A 16,471-nucleotide genomic window follows, 5' to 3' on the forward strand; every position below is an offset into this window, starting at 1 on the left:
CTGCCGCCTCTACACTCTAACCACTGGGCTACCTGCCGCCTCTACACTCTAACCACTGGGCTACCTGCCGCCTCTACACTCTAACCACTGGACTACCTGCCGCATCTACACTCTAACCACTGGGCTACCTGCCGCCTCTACACTCTAACCACTGGGCTACCTGCCGCCTCTACACTCTAACCACTGGGCTACCTGCCGCCTCTACACTCTAACCACTGGGCTACCTGCCGCCTCTACACTCTAACCACTGGGCTACCTGCCGCCTCTACACTCTAACCACTGGGCTACCTGCCGCCTCTACACTCTAACCACTGGGCTACCTGCCGCCTCTACGCTCTAACCACTGGGCTACCTGCCGCCTCTACACTCTAACCACTGGGCTACCTGCCGCCTCTACACTCTAACCACTGGGCTACCTGCCGCCTCTACACTCTAACCACTGGGCTACCTGCCGCCTCTACACTCTAACCACTAGGCTACCCTGCCACCTCTACACTCTAACCACTGGGCTACCTGCCGCCTCTACACTCTAACCACTGGGCTACCTGCCGCCTCTACACTCTAACCACTAGGCTACCTACCTCCTCTACGCTCTAACCACTAGGCTACCTGCCGCCTCTACACTCTAACCACTAGGCTACCTGCCGCCTCTACACTCTAACCACTAGGCTACCTGCCGCCTCTACACTCTAACCACTAGGCTACCCTGCCTCCTCTACACTCTAACCACTAGGCTACCTGCCGCCTCTACACTCTAACCACTAGGCTACCTACCTCCTCTACACTCTAGCCACTAGGCTACCCTGCCTCCTCTACACTCTAACCACTGGGCTACCTGCCGCCTCTACACTCTAACCACTGGGCTACCTGCCGCCTCTACACTCTAACCACTAGGCTACCTGCCGCCTCTACACTCTAACCACTAGGCTACCTGCCGCCTCTACACTCTAACCACTAGGCTACCCTGCCTCCTCTACACTCTAACCACTGGGCTACCTGCCGCCTCTACACTCTAACCACTGGGCTACCTGCCGCCTCTACACTCTAACCACTAGGCTACCTACCTACTCTACACTCTAACCACTAGGCTACCTGCCACCTCTACACTCTAACCACTAGGCTACCTGCCACCTCTACACTCTAACTACTAGGTTACCTGCCTCCTCTACACTCTAACCACTAGGCTACCTGCCGCTCTACACTCTAACCACTAGGCTACCTGCCGCCTCTACACTCTAACCACTAGGCTACCTGCCGCCTCTACACTCTAGCAGGATACACATTTAAACAGGGCTGAGAAGTGACTGGTAGCAGGATACACATTTAAACAGGGCTGAGAAGTGACTGGTAGCAGGATACACATTTAAACAGGGCTGAGAAGTGACTGGTAGCAGGATACACATTTAAACAGGGCTGAGAAGTGACTGGTAGCAGGTAAAGACAAGTACAGAGCCTTCAGAAAGTATTCACACCCCACATTCTGTTCTGTTTCAGCCAGAATTGAAAATGAATTCAACTGAGAATGTGTCACTGGCCTAGGCACAATACCCCATAATATAAAAGTGTTTTATTGTTTTTAGACATTTTTACAAATGAATTAAAAATTAAAATCTGTAAAGTATGGCAAGCGTAAATACGTTGAGTGGTTCTGGTTCTGGTCTAGAATGTGTGTCTACGTTGAGTGGTTCTGGTCTAGAATGTGTGTCTATGTTGAGTGGTTCTGGTCTAGAATGTGTGTCTACGTTGAGTGGTTCTGGTCTAGAATGTGTGTCTACGTTGAGTGGTTCTGGTTCTGGTCTAGAATGTGTCTACGTTGAGTGGTTCTGGTCTAGAATGTTTGTCTACGTTGAGTGGTTCTGGTCTAGAATGTGTGTCTACGTTGAGTGGTTCTGGTCTAGAATGTGTGTCTACGTTGAGTGGTTCTGGTCTAGAATGTGTGTCTACGTTGAGTGGTTCTGGTTCTGGTCTAGAATGTGTGTCTACGTTGAGTGGTTCTGGTCTAGAATGTGTGTCTACGTTGAGTGGTTCTGGTCTAGAATGTGTGTCTACGTTGAGTGGTTCTGGTTCTGGTCTAGAATATGTGTCTACGTTGAGTGGTTCTGGTCTAGAATGTGTGTCTACGTTGAGTGGTTCTGGTCTAGAATGTGTGTCTACGTTGAGTGGTTCTGGTCTAGAATGTGTCTACGTTGAGTGGTTCTGGTCTAGAATGTGTGTCTACGTTGAGTGGTTCTGGTTCTGGTCTAGAATATGTGTCTACGTTGAGTGGTTCTGGTCTAGAATGTGTGTCTACGTTGAGTGGTTCTGGTTCTGGTCTAGAATATGTGTCTACGTTGAGTGGTTCTGGTCTAGAATGTGTGTCTACGTTGAGTGGTTCTGGTCTAGAATGTGTGTCTACGTTGAGTGGTTCTGGTTCTGGTCTAGAATGTGTGTCTACGTTGAGTGGATCTGGTCTAGAATGTGTGTCTACGTTGAGTGGTTCTGGTCTAGAATGTGTGTCTATGTTGAGTGGTTCTGGTCTAGAATGTGTGTCTACGTTGAGTGGTTCTGGTTCTGGTCTAGAATGTGTGTCTACTTTGAGTGGTTCTGGTCTAGAATGTGTGTCTACGTTGAGTGGTTCTGGTTCTGGTCTAGAATGTGTGTCTACGTTGAGTGGTTCTGGTCTAGAATGTTTGTCTACGTTGAGTGGTTCTGGTCTAGAATGTGTGTCTACGTTGAGTGGTTCTGGTCTAGAATGTGTGTCTACGTTGAGTGGTTCTGGTCTAGAATGTGTGTCTACGTTGAGTGGTTCTGGTTCTGGTCTAGAATGTGTGTCTACGTTGAGTGGTTCTGGTCTAGAATGTGTGTCTACGTTGAGTGGTTCTGGTCTAGAATGTGTGTCTACGTTGAGTGGTTCTGGTTCTGGTCTAGAATATGTGTCTACGTTGAGTGGTTCTGGTCTAGAATGTGTGTCTACGTTGAGTGGTTCTGGTCTAGAATGTGTGTCTACGTTGAGTGGTTCTGGTCTAGAATGTGTGTCTACGTTGAGTGGTTCTGGTCTAGAATGTGTGTCTACGTTGAGTGGTTCTGGTCTAGAATGTGTGTCTACGTTGAGTGGTTCTGGTCTAGAATGTGTGTCTACGTTGAGTGGTTCTGGTCTAGAATGTGTGTCTACGTTGAGTGGTTCTGGTTCTGGTCTAGAATATGTGTCTACGTTGAGTGGTTCTGGTCTAGAATGTGTGTCTACGTTGAGTGGTTCTGGTTCTGGTCTAGAATATGTGTCTACGTTGAGTGGTTCTGGTCTAGAATGTGTGTCTACGTTGAGTGGTTCTGGTCTAGAATGTGTGTCTACGTTGAGTGGTTCTGGTCTAGAATGTGTGTCTACGTTGAGTGGTTCTGGTCTAGAATGTGTGTCTACGTTGAGTGGTTCTGGTTCTGGTCTAGAATGTGTGTCTACGTTGAGTGGTTCTGGTCTAGAATGTGTGTCTACGTTGAGTGGTTCTGGTCTAGAATGTGTGTCTACGTTGAGTGGTTCTGGTCTAGAATGTGTGTCTACGTTGAGTGGTTCTGGTCTAGAATGTGTGTCTACGTTGAGTGGTTCTGGTTCTGGTCTAGAATGTGTGTCTACGTTGAGTGGTTCTGGTCTAGAATGTGTGTCTACGTTGAGTGGTTCTGGTCTAGAATGTGTGTCTACGTTGAGTGGTTCTGGTTCTGGTCTAGAATATGTGTCTACGTTGAGTGGTTCTGGTCTAGAATGTGTGTCTACGTTGAGTGGTTCTGGTCTAGAATGTGTGTCTACGTTGAGTGGTTCTGGTCTAGAATGTGTGTCTACGTTGAGTGGTTCTGGTCTAGAATGTGTGTCTACGTTGAGTGGTTCTGGTTCTGGTCTAGAATATGTGTCTACGTTGAGTGGTTCTGGTCTAGAATGTGTGTCTACGTTGAGTGGTTCTGGTTCTGGTCTAGAATATGTGTCTACGTTGAGTGGTTCTGGTCTAGAATGTGTGTCTACGTTGAGTGGTTCTGGTCTAGAATGTGTGTCTACGTTGAGTGGTTCTGGTTCTGGTCTAGAATGTGTGTCTACGTTGAGTGGATCTGGTCTAGAATGTGTGTCTACGTTGAGTGGTTCTGGTCTAGAATGTGTGTCTATGTTGAGTGGTTCTGGTCTAGAATGTGTGTCTACGTTGAGTGGTTCTGGTTCTGGTCTAGAATGTGTGTCTACTTTGAGTGGTTCTGGTCTAGAATGTGTGTCTACGTTGAGTGGTTCTGGTTCTGGTCTAGAATGTGTGTCTACGTTGAGTGGTTCTGGTCTAGAATGTGTGTCTACGTTGAGTGGTTCTGGTCTAGAATGTGTGTCTACGTTGAGTGGTTCTGGTCTAGAATGTGTGTCTACGTTGAGTGGTTCTGGTCTAGAATGTGTGTCTACGTTGAGTGGTTCTGGTTCTGGTCTAGAATGTGTGTCTACGTTGAGTGGTTCTGGTCTAGAATGTGTGTCTACGTTGAGTGGTTCTGGTCTAGAATGTGTGTCTACGTTGAGTGGTTCTGGTTCTGGTCTAGAATATGTGTCTACGTTGAGTGGTTCTGGTCTAGAATGTGTGTCTACGTTGAGTGGTTCTGGTCTAGAATGTGTGTCTACGTTGAGTGGTTCTGGTCTAGAATGTGTGTCTACGTTGAGTGGTTCTGGTCTAGAATGTGTGTCTACGTTGAGTGGTTCTGGTCTAGAATGTGTGTCTACGTTGAGTGGTTCTGGTCTAGAATGTGTGTCTACGTTGAGTGGTTCTGGTCTAGAATGTGTGTCTACGTTGAGTGGTTCTGGTTCTGGTCTAGAATATGTGTCTACGTTGAGTGGTTCTGGTCTAGAATGTGTGTCTACGTTGAGTGGTTCTGGTTCTGGTCTAGAATATGTGTCTACGTTGAGTGGTTCTGGTCTAGAATGTGTGTCTACGTTGAGTGGTTCTGGTCTAGAATGTGTGTCTACGTTGAGTGGTTCTGGTTCTGGTCTAGAATGTGTGTCTACGTTGAGTGGATCTGGTCTAGAATGTGTGTCTACGTTGAGTGGTTCTGGTCTAGAATGTGTGTCTACGTTGAGTGGTTCTGGTCTAGAATGTGTGTCTACGTTGAGTGGTTCTGGTTCTGGTCTAGAATGTGTGTCTACGTTGAGTGGTTCTGGTCTAGAATGTGTGTCTACGTTGAGTGGTTCTGGTCTAGAATGTGTGTCTACGTTGAGTGGTTCTGGTCTAGAATATGTGTCTACGTTGAGTGGTTCTGGTTCTGGTCTAGAATGTGTGTCTATGTTGAGTGGTTCTGGTCTAGAATGTGTGTCTACGTTGAGTGGTTCTGGTTCTGGTCTAGAATGTGTGTCTACGTTGAGTGGTTCTGGTCTAGAATGTGTGTCTACGTTGAGTGGTTCTGGTCTAGAATGTGTGTCTACGTTGAGTGGTTCTGGTTCTGGTCTAGAATGTGTGTCTACGTTGAGTGGTTCTGGTCTAGAATGTGTGTCTACGTTGAGTGGTTCTGGTCTAGAATGTGTGTCTACGTTGAGTGGTTCTGGTTCTGGTCTAGAATGTGTGTCTACGTTGAGTGGTTCTGGTCTAGAATGTGTGTCTACGTTGAGTAGTTCTGGTCTAGAATGTGTGTCTACGTTGAGTGGTTCTGGTTCTGGTCTAGAATGTGTGTCTACGTTGAGTGGTTCTGGTTCTGGTCTAGAATATGTGTCTACGTTGTGTGGTTCTGGTCTAGAATGTGTGTCTACGTTGAGTGGTTCTGGTCTAGAATGTGTGTCTGCGTTGAGTGGTTCTGGTCTAGAATGTGTGTCTACGTTGAGTGGTTCTGGTCTAGAATGTGTGTCTACGTTGAGTGGTTCTGGTCTAGAATGTGTGTCTACGTTGAGTGGTTCTGGTCTAGAATGTGTGTCTACGTTGAGTGGTTCTGGTCTAGAATATGTGTCTACGTTGAGTGGTTCTGGTCTAGAATGTGTGTCTACGTTGAGTGGTTCTGGTTCTGGTCTAGAATGTGTGTCTACGTTGAGTGGTTCTGGTCTAGAATGTGTGTCTACGTTGAGTGGTTCTGGTCTAGAATGTGTGTCTACGTTGAGTGTTTCTGGTCTAGAATATGTGTCTACGTTGAGTGGTTCTGGTCTAGAATGTGTGTCTACTTTGAGTGGTTCTGGTCTAGAATGTGTGTCTACGTTGAGTGGTTCTGGTCTAGAATATGTGTCTACGTTGAGTGGTTCTGGTCTAGAATGTGTGTCTACTTTGAGTGGTTCTGGTCTAGAATGTGTGTCTACGTTGAGTGGTTCTGGTTCTGGTCTAGAATGTGTGTCTACGTTGAGTGGTTCTGGTTCTGGTCTAGAATGTGTGTCTACTTTGAGTGGTTCTGGTCTAGAATGTGTGTCTACGTTGAGTGGTTCTGGTCTAGAATGTGTGTCTACTTTGAGTGGTTCTGGTCTAGAATGTGTCTCTTTCTCTCTCAGATATTCTGATTAGCAGTGTATTCTCAAAACACAAACACAGTTGTTTTTCACCCGCCTAGCGACCGCCGTTCTCCTCTCTGATTGGTGAGTGGGTGAGAGGGAGCTGTAAATACATCCACTTTGTGATGACTGCAGGTTTCCCCCCCTCCAGGCTGGAAGGCTCGCTGGGCAGGCGGCCCGCAGGGGAAGTGGCAGGCCCATCCAACTCTGTCTGATCTCAGACATCCTTCTCCTTAATATCTACTCTGCCATTTGTTACTCCCAATATTTCATAAATAATGATTTGCCCTCTCTAAACAGCTCTGCGATTACAGGAGACTGGGAAGGGAAGGGAAGCGAAGACGACAGAGATATCATCAATTAGCTGACTGATGGGCCATGTGATTGGCTGATGGGGAGGGGGCTGTGCTGTGCTCAGGCATTTCCTGGATCTCTGCATCTTTCTCTCTGCATTTCTCTCTCTCTCTCTCTCTACCTCTGCCTCTCTCTCTCTCTCTCTCTCTCTCTCTCTCTCTCTCTCTCTCTCTCTCTCTCTCTTTATTGGAAAAAAATTAACAGTAAACATTACCCTTAAAAACGATCCAAAAGAATAAAGACATTTCAAATGTCATATTATGTATATATACAGTGTTAATTATGTCTATATACAGTGTTAATTATGTCTATATACAGTGTTAATTATGTCTATATACAGTGTTAATTATGTCTATATACAGTGTTAATTATGTCTATATACAGTGTTAATTATGTCTATATACAGTGTTAATTATGTATATATACAGTGTTAATTATGTATATATACAGTGTTAATTATGTATATATACAGGGTGGTAATGATGTGAAAATAGTTAAAGTACACAAGGGAAAATAAATATGGGTTGTATTTACAATGGTGTTTGTTCTTCACTGGTTGCCCTTTTCTTGTGGCAACAGGTCACACATCTTGCTGCTGTGATGGAACACTGTGGAATTTCACCCAATAGATATGGGAGTTTATCAAAATTGGGTTTGTTTTCTAATTCTTTGTGGATCTGTGTAATCTGAGGGAAATATGTCTCTCTAATATGGTCATACATTGGGAAGGAGGTTAGGAAGTGCAGCTCAGTTTCCACCTCATTATGTGGGCAGTGAGCACATAGCCTGTCTTCTCTTGAGAGCCATGTCTGTCTACGGCAACCTTTCTCAAAAGCAAGGCTATGCTCACTGAGTCTGTACATAGTCAAAGCTTTCCTTAAGTTTGGGTCAGTCACAGTGGTCAGGTATTCTGCCACTCTCTGTTTAGGGTCAGTCACAGTGGTCAGGTATTCTGCCACTGTGTTCTCTCTGTTTAGGGTCAGTCACAGTGGTCAGGTATTCTGCCGCTGTGTACTCTCTGTTTAGGGTCAGTCACAGTGGACAGGTATTCTGCCACTGTGTACTCTCTGTTTAGGGTCAGTCACAGTGGTCAGGTATTCTGCCGCTGTGTCCTCTCTGTTTAGGGTCAGTCACAGTGGTCAGGTATTCTGCCACTGTGTTCTCTCTGTTTAGGGTAAGTCACAGTGGTCAGGTATTCTGCCACTGTGTACTCTCTGTTTGGGGTCAGTCACAGTGATCAGGTATTCTGCCACTGTGTACTCTCTGTTTAGGGTCAGTCACAGTGATCAGGTATTATGCCGCTGTGTACTCTCTGTTTAGGGTCAGTCACAGTGGTCAGGTATTCTGCCACTCTCTGTTTAGGGCTGTCATGACGTTGAACTATTGGGGGAGGTTTATGACCCCCATAAATACCCCGTTTCTCTCTCTCTGCTCTATAGAGCTGACTTTTGAAAAGTTATGTTAACATAGAGATTCTGGGAACATCAAAAGGTGGGAAACGGAACCATATTGCGGTAATCCAACCAGTTGAAAATACGTTGGTACTTCATGAATATGATGTCAGATCAGTTGGCGTCTGAGACATTATTACCGATGATAGGACGACATAAACTGTATCTTGGAAAATCTACACGTTCTCGTTATCAGATTCACATGGAATAGTTGTGCAATTTAAATGTTTAAACATGAAACTATTTGTGAAAAGATGAAATGTAATTTTAGCTTCTTAACGAGAGAACGTTTTGTCATAAGAACACCACTCATTCAGAGGCCCTCTGCTCAAGTGAACAGACCTGGGTTGTAAAACTATATAAACTACCCGTAGGTGAAAATTAAACTTTCTGTTCCGAGGACATGACGGTCCTGCGTTAAAAGAGCTTAGATAATAACCGAACGAAATTAGCATCGTGTTCAAGGTGAAGATCGACACGCCGGAAGGATGAATATCGACTATACCAGCCAGATTATAGCACTAGCTTAAAAGTATCGCAACTTGGTATGAACTCTTATTCACTCCAAAAGTGATACCTCCGTTGAGTTAGCAGCAGCCGCTGTAAACATGGGCTAAGAAAGGATGGACGACGTATACAGTCTAACACACACAACGATACTACAGCGTAACCAGTTTACCACCAGAGACATTCTTCAGAGGACAAGAGATCCCTGCTGGGCAACACGGCCTTCCATCTAAGACCAACCTATTGAAGCTATTGAACAGACAGAGTATCCCGTCTACCACAGGACTCGGCTGGGCAACACGCCCTTCCATCTACGACCAACCTATTGAAGCTATTGAACAGACAGAGTATCCCGTCTATCACAGGACTCGGCTGGGCAACACGGCCTTCCATCTAAGACCAACCTATTGAAGCTATTGAACAGACAGAGTATCCCGTCTACCACAGGACTCGGCTGGGCAACACGGCCTTCCATCTAAGACCAACCTATTGAAGCTATTGAACAGACAGAGTATCCCGTCTATCACAGGACTCGGCTGGGCAACACGGCCTTCCATCTAAGACCAACCTATTGAAGCGCAGCTCAGAGTAAATATTCCTTGCATTTTCCTTTTCCAAACAGGCGGTTATTTAGAATGCATAAGATTCTGTATTTACGATAGCATAGCTTCTCCAGTTGTTTCTCAGTCTTCCCGCTCTTTCATTCAAAACCCCTTTCTTTGTGATGTCATATCTGTTCTGTCCGCCGGACGTTTTCCTTTATGACATCATTAGTAATCAATGCATTATGTGTAGATGTAATCCTGTTTGATTATTGAGGTATTTTGTAAATAAATAATTAAACCAAATTTTGTAATGTTGATTCAACTTTGTGAAGATAACCAAGAATTTACAACTTTCAGATGAGACTGAATAAAGTGACGATTAAATATTGACTACTACTGATGTAAAAGATTACTAGATCTTTAACTTCTTTGGGACTGGGGGGGGAGTATTGAGTAGCTTGGGGATGAATAAGGTGCACAGAGTAAACTGCCTACTACTCAGGCCCGGTTGTTAATATATGCATATTATTAGTTGATTTGGATAGAAAACAGTCTGAAGTTTCTAAAACTGTTTGAATGATGTCTGTGAGTATAACATAACTCATATGGAAGGCAAAAACATGAGACAAAAAAAATCCACCAGGAAGTGGGAAATCTGAGGATTGTAGTTTTTCAAGTCATTTCCTATCGAATATACAGTCTCTATGGGGTCATATTGCACTTCCTAAGGCTTCCACTAGTGTCCCTGAACAAAGAGGGGGGTCATGGCAGAACACTGACATTCCTGTCTTGCAGGAAATCACGCACAGAATGAGCAGTATGGCTGGTTGCATTGTCATACTGGAGGGTCATGTCAGGATGAGCCTGCAGGAAGAGTACCGCATGAGGGAGGAGGATGTCTTCCCTGTAACACACAGCGTTGAGATTGCCTGCGATGACAAAAAGCTCAGTCCGATGATGCTGTGACACACCGCCCCAGACCATGACGGACCCTCCACCTCCAAATCGATCCCGCTCCAGAGTACAGGCCTCGGTGTAACGTTCATTTCTTCGACGATAAACACGAATCCGACCACCACCCTGGTGAGACAAAACCGCTACTCGTCAGTGAAGAGCACTTTTTGCCAGTCCTGTCTGGTCCAGCGACGGTAGGTTTGTGCCCATAGGCGACGTTGTTGCCTGTGATGTCTGGTGAGGATCTGCCTTACAACAGGCCTACAAGCCTCAGTCCAGCCTCTCTCAGCCTATTGCGGACAGTCAGAACACTGATAGAGGAATTGCGCGTTCCTGGTGTAACTCAGGCAGTTGTTGTTGCCATCCTGTACCTGTCCCGCAGCTGTGATGTTCGGATGTACTTATCCTGTGCAGGTGTTGTTACACGTGGTCTGCCACTGCGAGGATGATCAGCTGTCTGTCCTGTCTTTCTGTAGCGCTGTCTTAGGCGTCTCACAGTACGGACATTGAGATTTATTGCCCTGGCCACATCTGCAGTCCTCATGCCTCCTTGCAGCATGCCTAAGGCACGTTCACGCAGATCAGCAGGGAACCTGGGCATCTTTCCTTTGGTGTTTTTCAGAGACAGTAGAAAGCCCTCTTTATAGTGTCCTAAGTTTTCATAACTGTGACCTTAATTGCAGACCGTCTGTAAGCTGTTAGTGTCTTAACGACCGTTCCACAGGTGCATGTTCATTAATTGTTTATGGTTCATTGAACAAGCATGAGAAATAGTGTTTAAACCCTTTACAATGAAACTCTGTGAAGTTATTTTGATTTTTATTAATTATCTTTGAAAGACAGGGAAGGGAAAAGGGACGTTTTTTTACTGATTCAAGTATTTTTAGCCAGATCCTAATTGATATGTCTAATTTTGTTCCTTTTGATGGCATAGAAGGTCCTTCTTGCCTTGTCTCTCAGCTCATTCACAACTTTGTGGAAGTTACCTGTGGCGCAGATGTTTAGGCCGAGGTATGTATAGATTTTTAGGCATCAAATTTTCTGATTTTCTGATTTTCTGATTTTCTTTATGTGTTTTTGATGGATATGTTCCTCCAGGTTTTTAAAATATTCATCATGTTATCTTAGGTTTTCTACTGATAGGTATGATATATTGTTCAGGCCTCCTACTAAGTTTAACCTCTCCAGGGTATGTGGGACGATAGCGTCCCACCTGGCCAACATTCAGTGAGATTGCAGAGCGCCAAATTCAAATACAGAAATACTCATTATAACGATTCAGAAAATATACAACTATTTTACATAGGTTTAAAGATTAACTTCTTGTGAATCCAACCACGGTGTCAGATTTCAAAATGCTTTACGGCGAAAGCATACCTTACAATTATTTGAGAACATAGCAGACAAATCATTACAAACAGTAACCAGCCAAGTAGAACAGTTACACGAGTCAGAAAGAATCCAATTTAATCACTTACCTTTGATTATCTTCATATGTTTGCACTCAGCAGAGATTCATTTATTCAATAAATGTTCCTTTGTACGATGAAGTCTCTTTATATCCAATTACCTCAGTTTTGTTTGTGTGTTTTCTTCAGTAATCCATCGGCTCAAACGCAGTCACAACAGGAAGACATCCAAATTGTATCCGTAAAGTTCATAGAAACATGTCAAACGATGTTTATATTCAATCCTCAGGTTGTTTTTAGCTTAAATAATCGATAATATTTCAACCGGACAATAACGTAGTCAATATAAAAGGTAAACAAGAAAGGTTCTCTCTCGGTCGTGCGCATGAAAACGCTCTGTGACACGGCAGGGTCCACTCATTCAGACTGCTCTTACTCCCTCATTTTTCAGAATACAAGCCTGAAACGATTTCTAAAGACTGTTGACATCTAGTGGAAGGCATAGGAACTGCAATTTAAGTCCTAAGTCAATGGATACTGTAATGGTATTGAATAGAAAACTACAACAACAACAAGAAAATCCTACTTCCTGAATGGACTACTTCCTGCTAAATCAGTTCTGTTATACTCACAGACATTATTTGAAACGTTTTGGAAACTGTAGAGTGTTGTCCATCCAAATCTACTAATTATATGCATATCCTATCTTCTGGGCCTGGGTAGAAGGCAGTTTAATTTGGGCATGCTTTTCATCCAAAATTCCAAATGCTGCCCCCTACCCTAGAGAAGTTAAACCTTCACTATTACAAAAAAAACATTTTGTCCAGGAAGTTGTCTAGGAGGGACTGGATTTATTGTTGGCAAATAGTTGTTTGGTAGGTTTCTACACTCCCTTCCTTCCGTCTATAGCATCTCTGAATAGTAACCGTTTGTTTGACTTCGATGCCTCATGATTGAGTATTGCTCTGTTTAAGTAGATTGTGATTTTGCTGTGATCTGATAGGGGTGTCAGTTGGCTGACTGTAAACGCTCTGAGAGACTCTGGGTTGAGGTCAGTGGGCTGACTGTAAACGCTCTGAGAGACTCTGGGTTGAGGTCAGTTGGCTGACTGTAAACGCTTTGAGAGACTCTGGGTTGAGGTCAGTGGGCTGACTGTAAACACTCTGAGAGACTCTCAAATCGGCAGTGTATCAAATACTTGTTCTCCCCACTGTAGGTAGCACACAGGAGGACATTTTTCTCTGTTAAGATAATTTCCTTTTGAATTTCTAGCCAAATGTAAAATGTTCCTGTTTTTATTAATTTAATAGAGTGAGTTAGGTCTGCTCTATACCAAATTAGCATACCCCCTGAGTCCCTTCCCTGTTTCACACCTGGTAGTTTGGTGGATGGGACTACCAGCTCTCTGTAACGCGTCTCTCTCTCTCTCTCTCTCTCTCTCTCTCTCTCTCTCTCTCTCTCTCTCTCTCTCTCTCTCTCTCTCTCTCTCTCTCTCTCTCTCTCTCTCACTAACTATCAATCTCTCTCTCTAACTATCAATCTCTCTCTCTCTGCTCCTATTGGCTGGCTGTGCGTATCGAGCGGTGGCAGGGCGCCACAGTGTTTTCCAACAGTGCTCGGGGTGTGGGGCAACACTGCACTACATCATCATTCTCCCTCCCTTCCCTACGCCTGCTGGATCCTGCTGTTCAAAAAGACACTTCCGTGCCCACTCAGCCACGATGCAGAATGTACATAACCCACCACATACTGTTGTTACTGCTCAGTATGGCTGAGTGATATTTATAGTCTATATGCTATTGAGCAGATCCACTTTACAAGCTGTGGGTCACTAGGGATGACAGTGTAAAGCTGTGGTTTACTAGGGATGGCAGTGTAAAGCTGTGGTTCACTAGGGATGACAGTGTAAAGCTGTGGGTCACTAGGGATGACAGTGTAAAGCTGTGGTTCACTAGGGATGACAGTGTAAAGCTGTAGTTCACTAGGGATGACAGTGTAAAGCTGTAGTTCACTAGGGATGACAGTGTAAAGCTGTAGTTCACTAGGGATGACAGTGTAAAGCTGTGGGTCACTAGGGATGACAGTGTAAAGCTGTAGTTCACTAGGGATGACAGTGTAAAGCTGTAGTTCACTAGGGATGACAGTGTAAAGCTCCTGTGACATAAATATACGTGTTGTTGGCACAGAGTCCCCTATTCAATTTATAGTGCACTACTTTTGACCAGGCTCTGGGAATATATAGGGAAAAGGGTGCCATTTGGGTCGTCCCCAGGGTGAGATTGCAGAGAGAGATAGAGACAGCAGCTGATGGATGACTGGAGGGAATCGTTTGGAAGAAGACGACTCCCGGAGCGTGTGCTTTCTGTTCATGAAAAGCAGACCTCATTTCACCTGATCTATCTGTATTTTCCTCCCTCGTCTTATTCTCTCCCCTTCCTCTACTCATCTCTTCTCTCCTCCTCCTCATCTTGTCTCCTCTTCACTCCACTCCTCTCCTCTTCTCTCTCTTCTCTCCTCTTCAAGTCTCCAGAGGGAATAGAATAGGCTTGGCCTTGTGTAGCCTAACTGAGGCCTCCAGCCGGCTGTAATCACTACACTACTTAAAACCAGTTGTCTCCTGATGTCTCCTGATGTCTTCTGTTGTCTCCTGATGTCTTCTGTTGTCTCCTGATGTCTCCTGTTGTCTCCAGATGTCTCCTGCTGTCTCCTGCTGTCTCCTGCTGTCTCCTGCTGTCTCCTGCTGTCTCCAGATGTCACCTGTTGTCTCCAGATGTCTCCTGTTGTCTCCAGATGTCTCCTGCTGTCTCCTGCTGTCTCCTGCTGTCTCCTGCTGTCTCCAGATGTCTCCTGCTGTCTCCAGATGTCTCCTGCTGTCTCCTGCTGTCTCCTGCTGTCTCCTGCTGTCTCCAGATGTCTCCTGCTGTCTCCAGATGTCTCCTGTTGTCTCCAGATGTCTCCTGCTGTCTCCAGATGTCTCCTGCTGTCTCCTGCTGTCTCCTGCTGTCTCCAGATGTCTCCTGCTGTCTCCAGATGTCTCCTGCTGTCTCCTGCTGTCTCCTGCTGTCTCCAGATGTCTCCTGCTGTCTCCAGATGTCTCCTGCTGTCTCCTGCTGTCTCCTGCTGTCTCCAGATGTCTCCTGCTGTCTCCAGATGTCTCCTGCTGTCTCCTGCTGTCTCCTGCTGTCTCCAGATGTCTCCTGCTGTCTCCAGATGTCTCCTGCTGTCTCCAGATGTCTCCTGCTGTCTCCAGATGTCTCCTGTTGTCTCCAGCCGGCTGGAGCGAGCGGTCGCATTCGCACTTCGCTCTGCAGGTTGTATAACTTTTTCATTACATTTCATTATAGTACAACGGTTGATTTGTCTAATCTTAGCAATTCTTCTTAGCTAGCTACATAGCCGTCCTTGTATCAGAGATAATTGCATAATTATCGTATTTCGTCGCCCTAACGTAGCCTTCACTGCTATTCGCCCAGGAGCTAGCTAACGCTAGCTAACGCACACAGATTAGCATCACTGTAGTGCTATTCACTCAACTGTACGACTTGATTAGTTTACTGTTAGCTAGCTACATAATCTTAGCCATTCTTCTTAGCTAGCTACATAGCCGTCCTTGTATCAGAGATAATTGCATAATTATCGTATTTCGTATTTCGTCGCCCTAACGTAGCCTTCACTGCTATTCGCCCAGGAGCTAGCAACGCTAGCTAACGCACACAGATTAGCATCACTGTAGTGCTATTCACTCAACTGTACGACTTGATTAGTTCAGTGTTAGCTAGCTACATAGCTGTCTTTGTTTCCAAGATAATTGTGTAGTTTAGTGTGTGTAGCCTTGGAGTGATTATCTTAATTCACTGAGGTTCGCTAGCCAGCTATTTGTCGTCCTTAACGTAGGAGACTCTGCTAGCTAGCCAACAGCTAACAGCTAGCCAACGTCTACTGAATAGAACTCAACAACCCGGTCGCATTCACAGGTAGTATCACATTTTCATTTCATTACAGTACAACGGTTTGATTTGTTTGATCGTAGCTAGCTACATAGCTAGCTACATAGCCGTCTTTGTTTCAAAGATAATTGTGTAGTCTAGAGCGATTTCCTAGGTTAGCTAGCCAGCTATTGTCGTTCTTTTAACTCAACGTAACGTAAACAACACTGCTAGCTAGCCAGCTAGCCCCGAATAGCAGCACTGTAGAAATTATTACACTCAACGGAACGACTTGATTAGTGTAGTGTCAACAACGCAGCTACTGCCAGCTAGCCTACTTTAGCAGTACTGTATCATTTTAATCATTTTAGTCAATAAGATTCTTGCTACGTAAGCCTAACTTTCTGAACATTCGAGACGTGTAGTCCGCTTGTCATTCCAATTTCCTTGCATTAGCGTAGCCTTTTCTGTAGCCTGTCAACTATGTGTCTGTCTATCCCTGTTCTCTCCTCTCTGCACAGACCATACAAACGCTCCACACCGCGTGGCCGCGACCACCCTAACCTGGTGGTCCCAGCGCGTACGACCCACGTGGAGTTCCAGGTCTCTGGTAGCCTCTGGAACTGCCAATCTGCGGCCAACAAGGCAGAGTTCATCTCAGCCTATGCCTCCCTCCAGTCCCTTGACTTCTTGGCACTGACGGAAACATGGATCACCACAGATAACACTGCTACTCCTACTGCTCTCTCCTCGTCCGCCCACGTGTTCTCGCACACCCCGAGAGCTTCTGGTCAGCGGGGTGGTGGCACCGGGATCCTCATCTCTCCCAAGTGGTCTTTCTCTCTTTCTCCCCTTACCCATCTGTCTATTGCCTCCTTTG

At 45.3% G+C, this 16,471-nt stretch overlaps 1 long non-coding RNA gene and 1 pseudogene across 1 annotated transcript; one reads left to right on the forward strand and one right to left on the reverse strand.

The window, feature by feature from the left end:
• The window catches only part of LOC127931867 (lipoma-preferred partner homolog), a 364,058-nt pseudogene that overhangs the window by 25,988 nt on the left and 321,599 nt on the right, over window positions 1-16,471 (reverse strand).
• On the forward strand, window positions 7,716-7,972 carry LOC127908979 (uncharacterized). The gene is made up of 3 exons (XR_008069380.1): window positions 7,716-7,795; window positions 7,845-7,893; window positions 7,943-7,972. It is a non-coding gene; the product is annotated as an uncharacterized LOC127908979 (long non-coding RNA).

The sequence above is a fragment of the Oncorhynchus keta genome, chromosome 1 (genome assembly GCF_023373465.1).
Source record: "Oncorhynchus keta strain PuntledgeMale-10-30-2019 chromosome 1, Oket_V2, whole genome shotgun sequence".
Taxonomy (NCBI): Eukaryota; Metazoa; Chordata; class Actinopteri; order Salmoniformes; family Salmonidae; genus Oncorhynchus; species Oncorhynchus keta.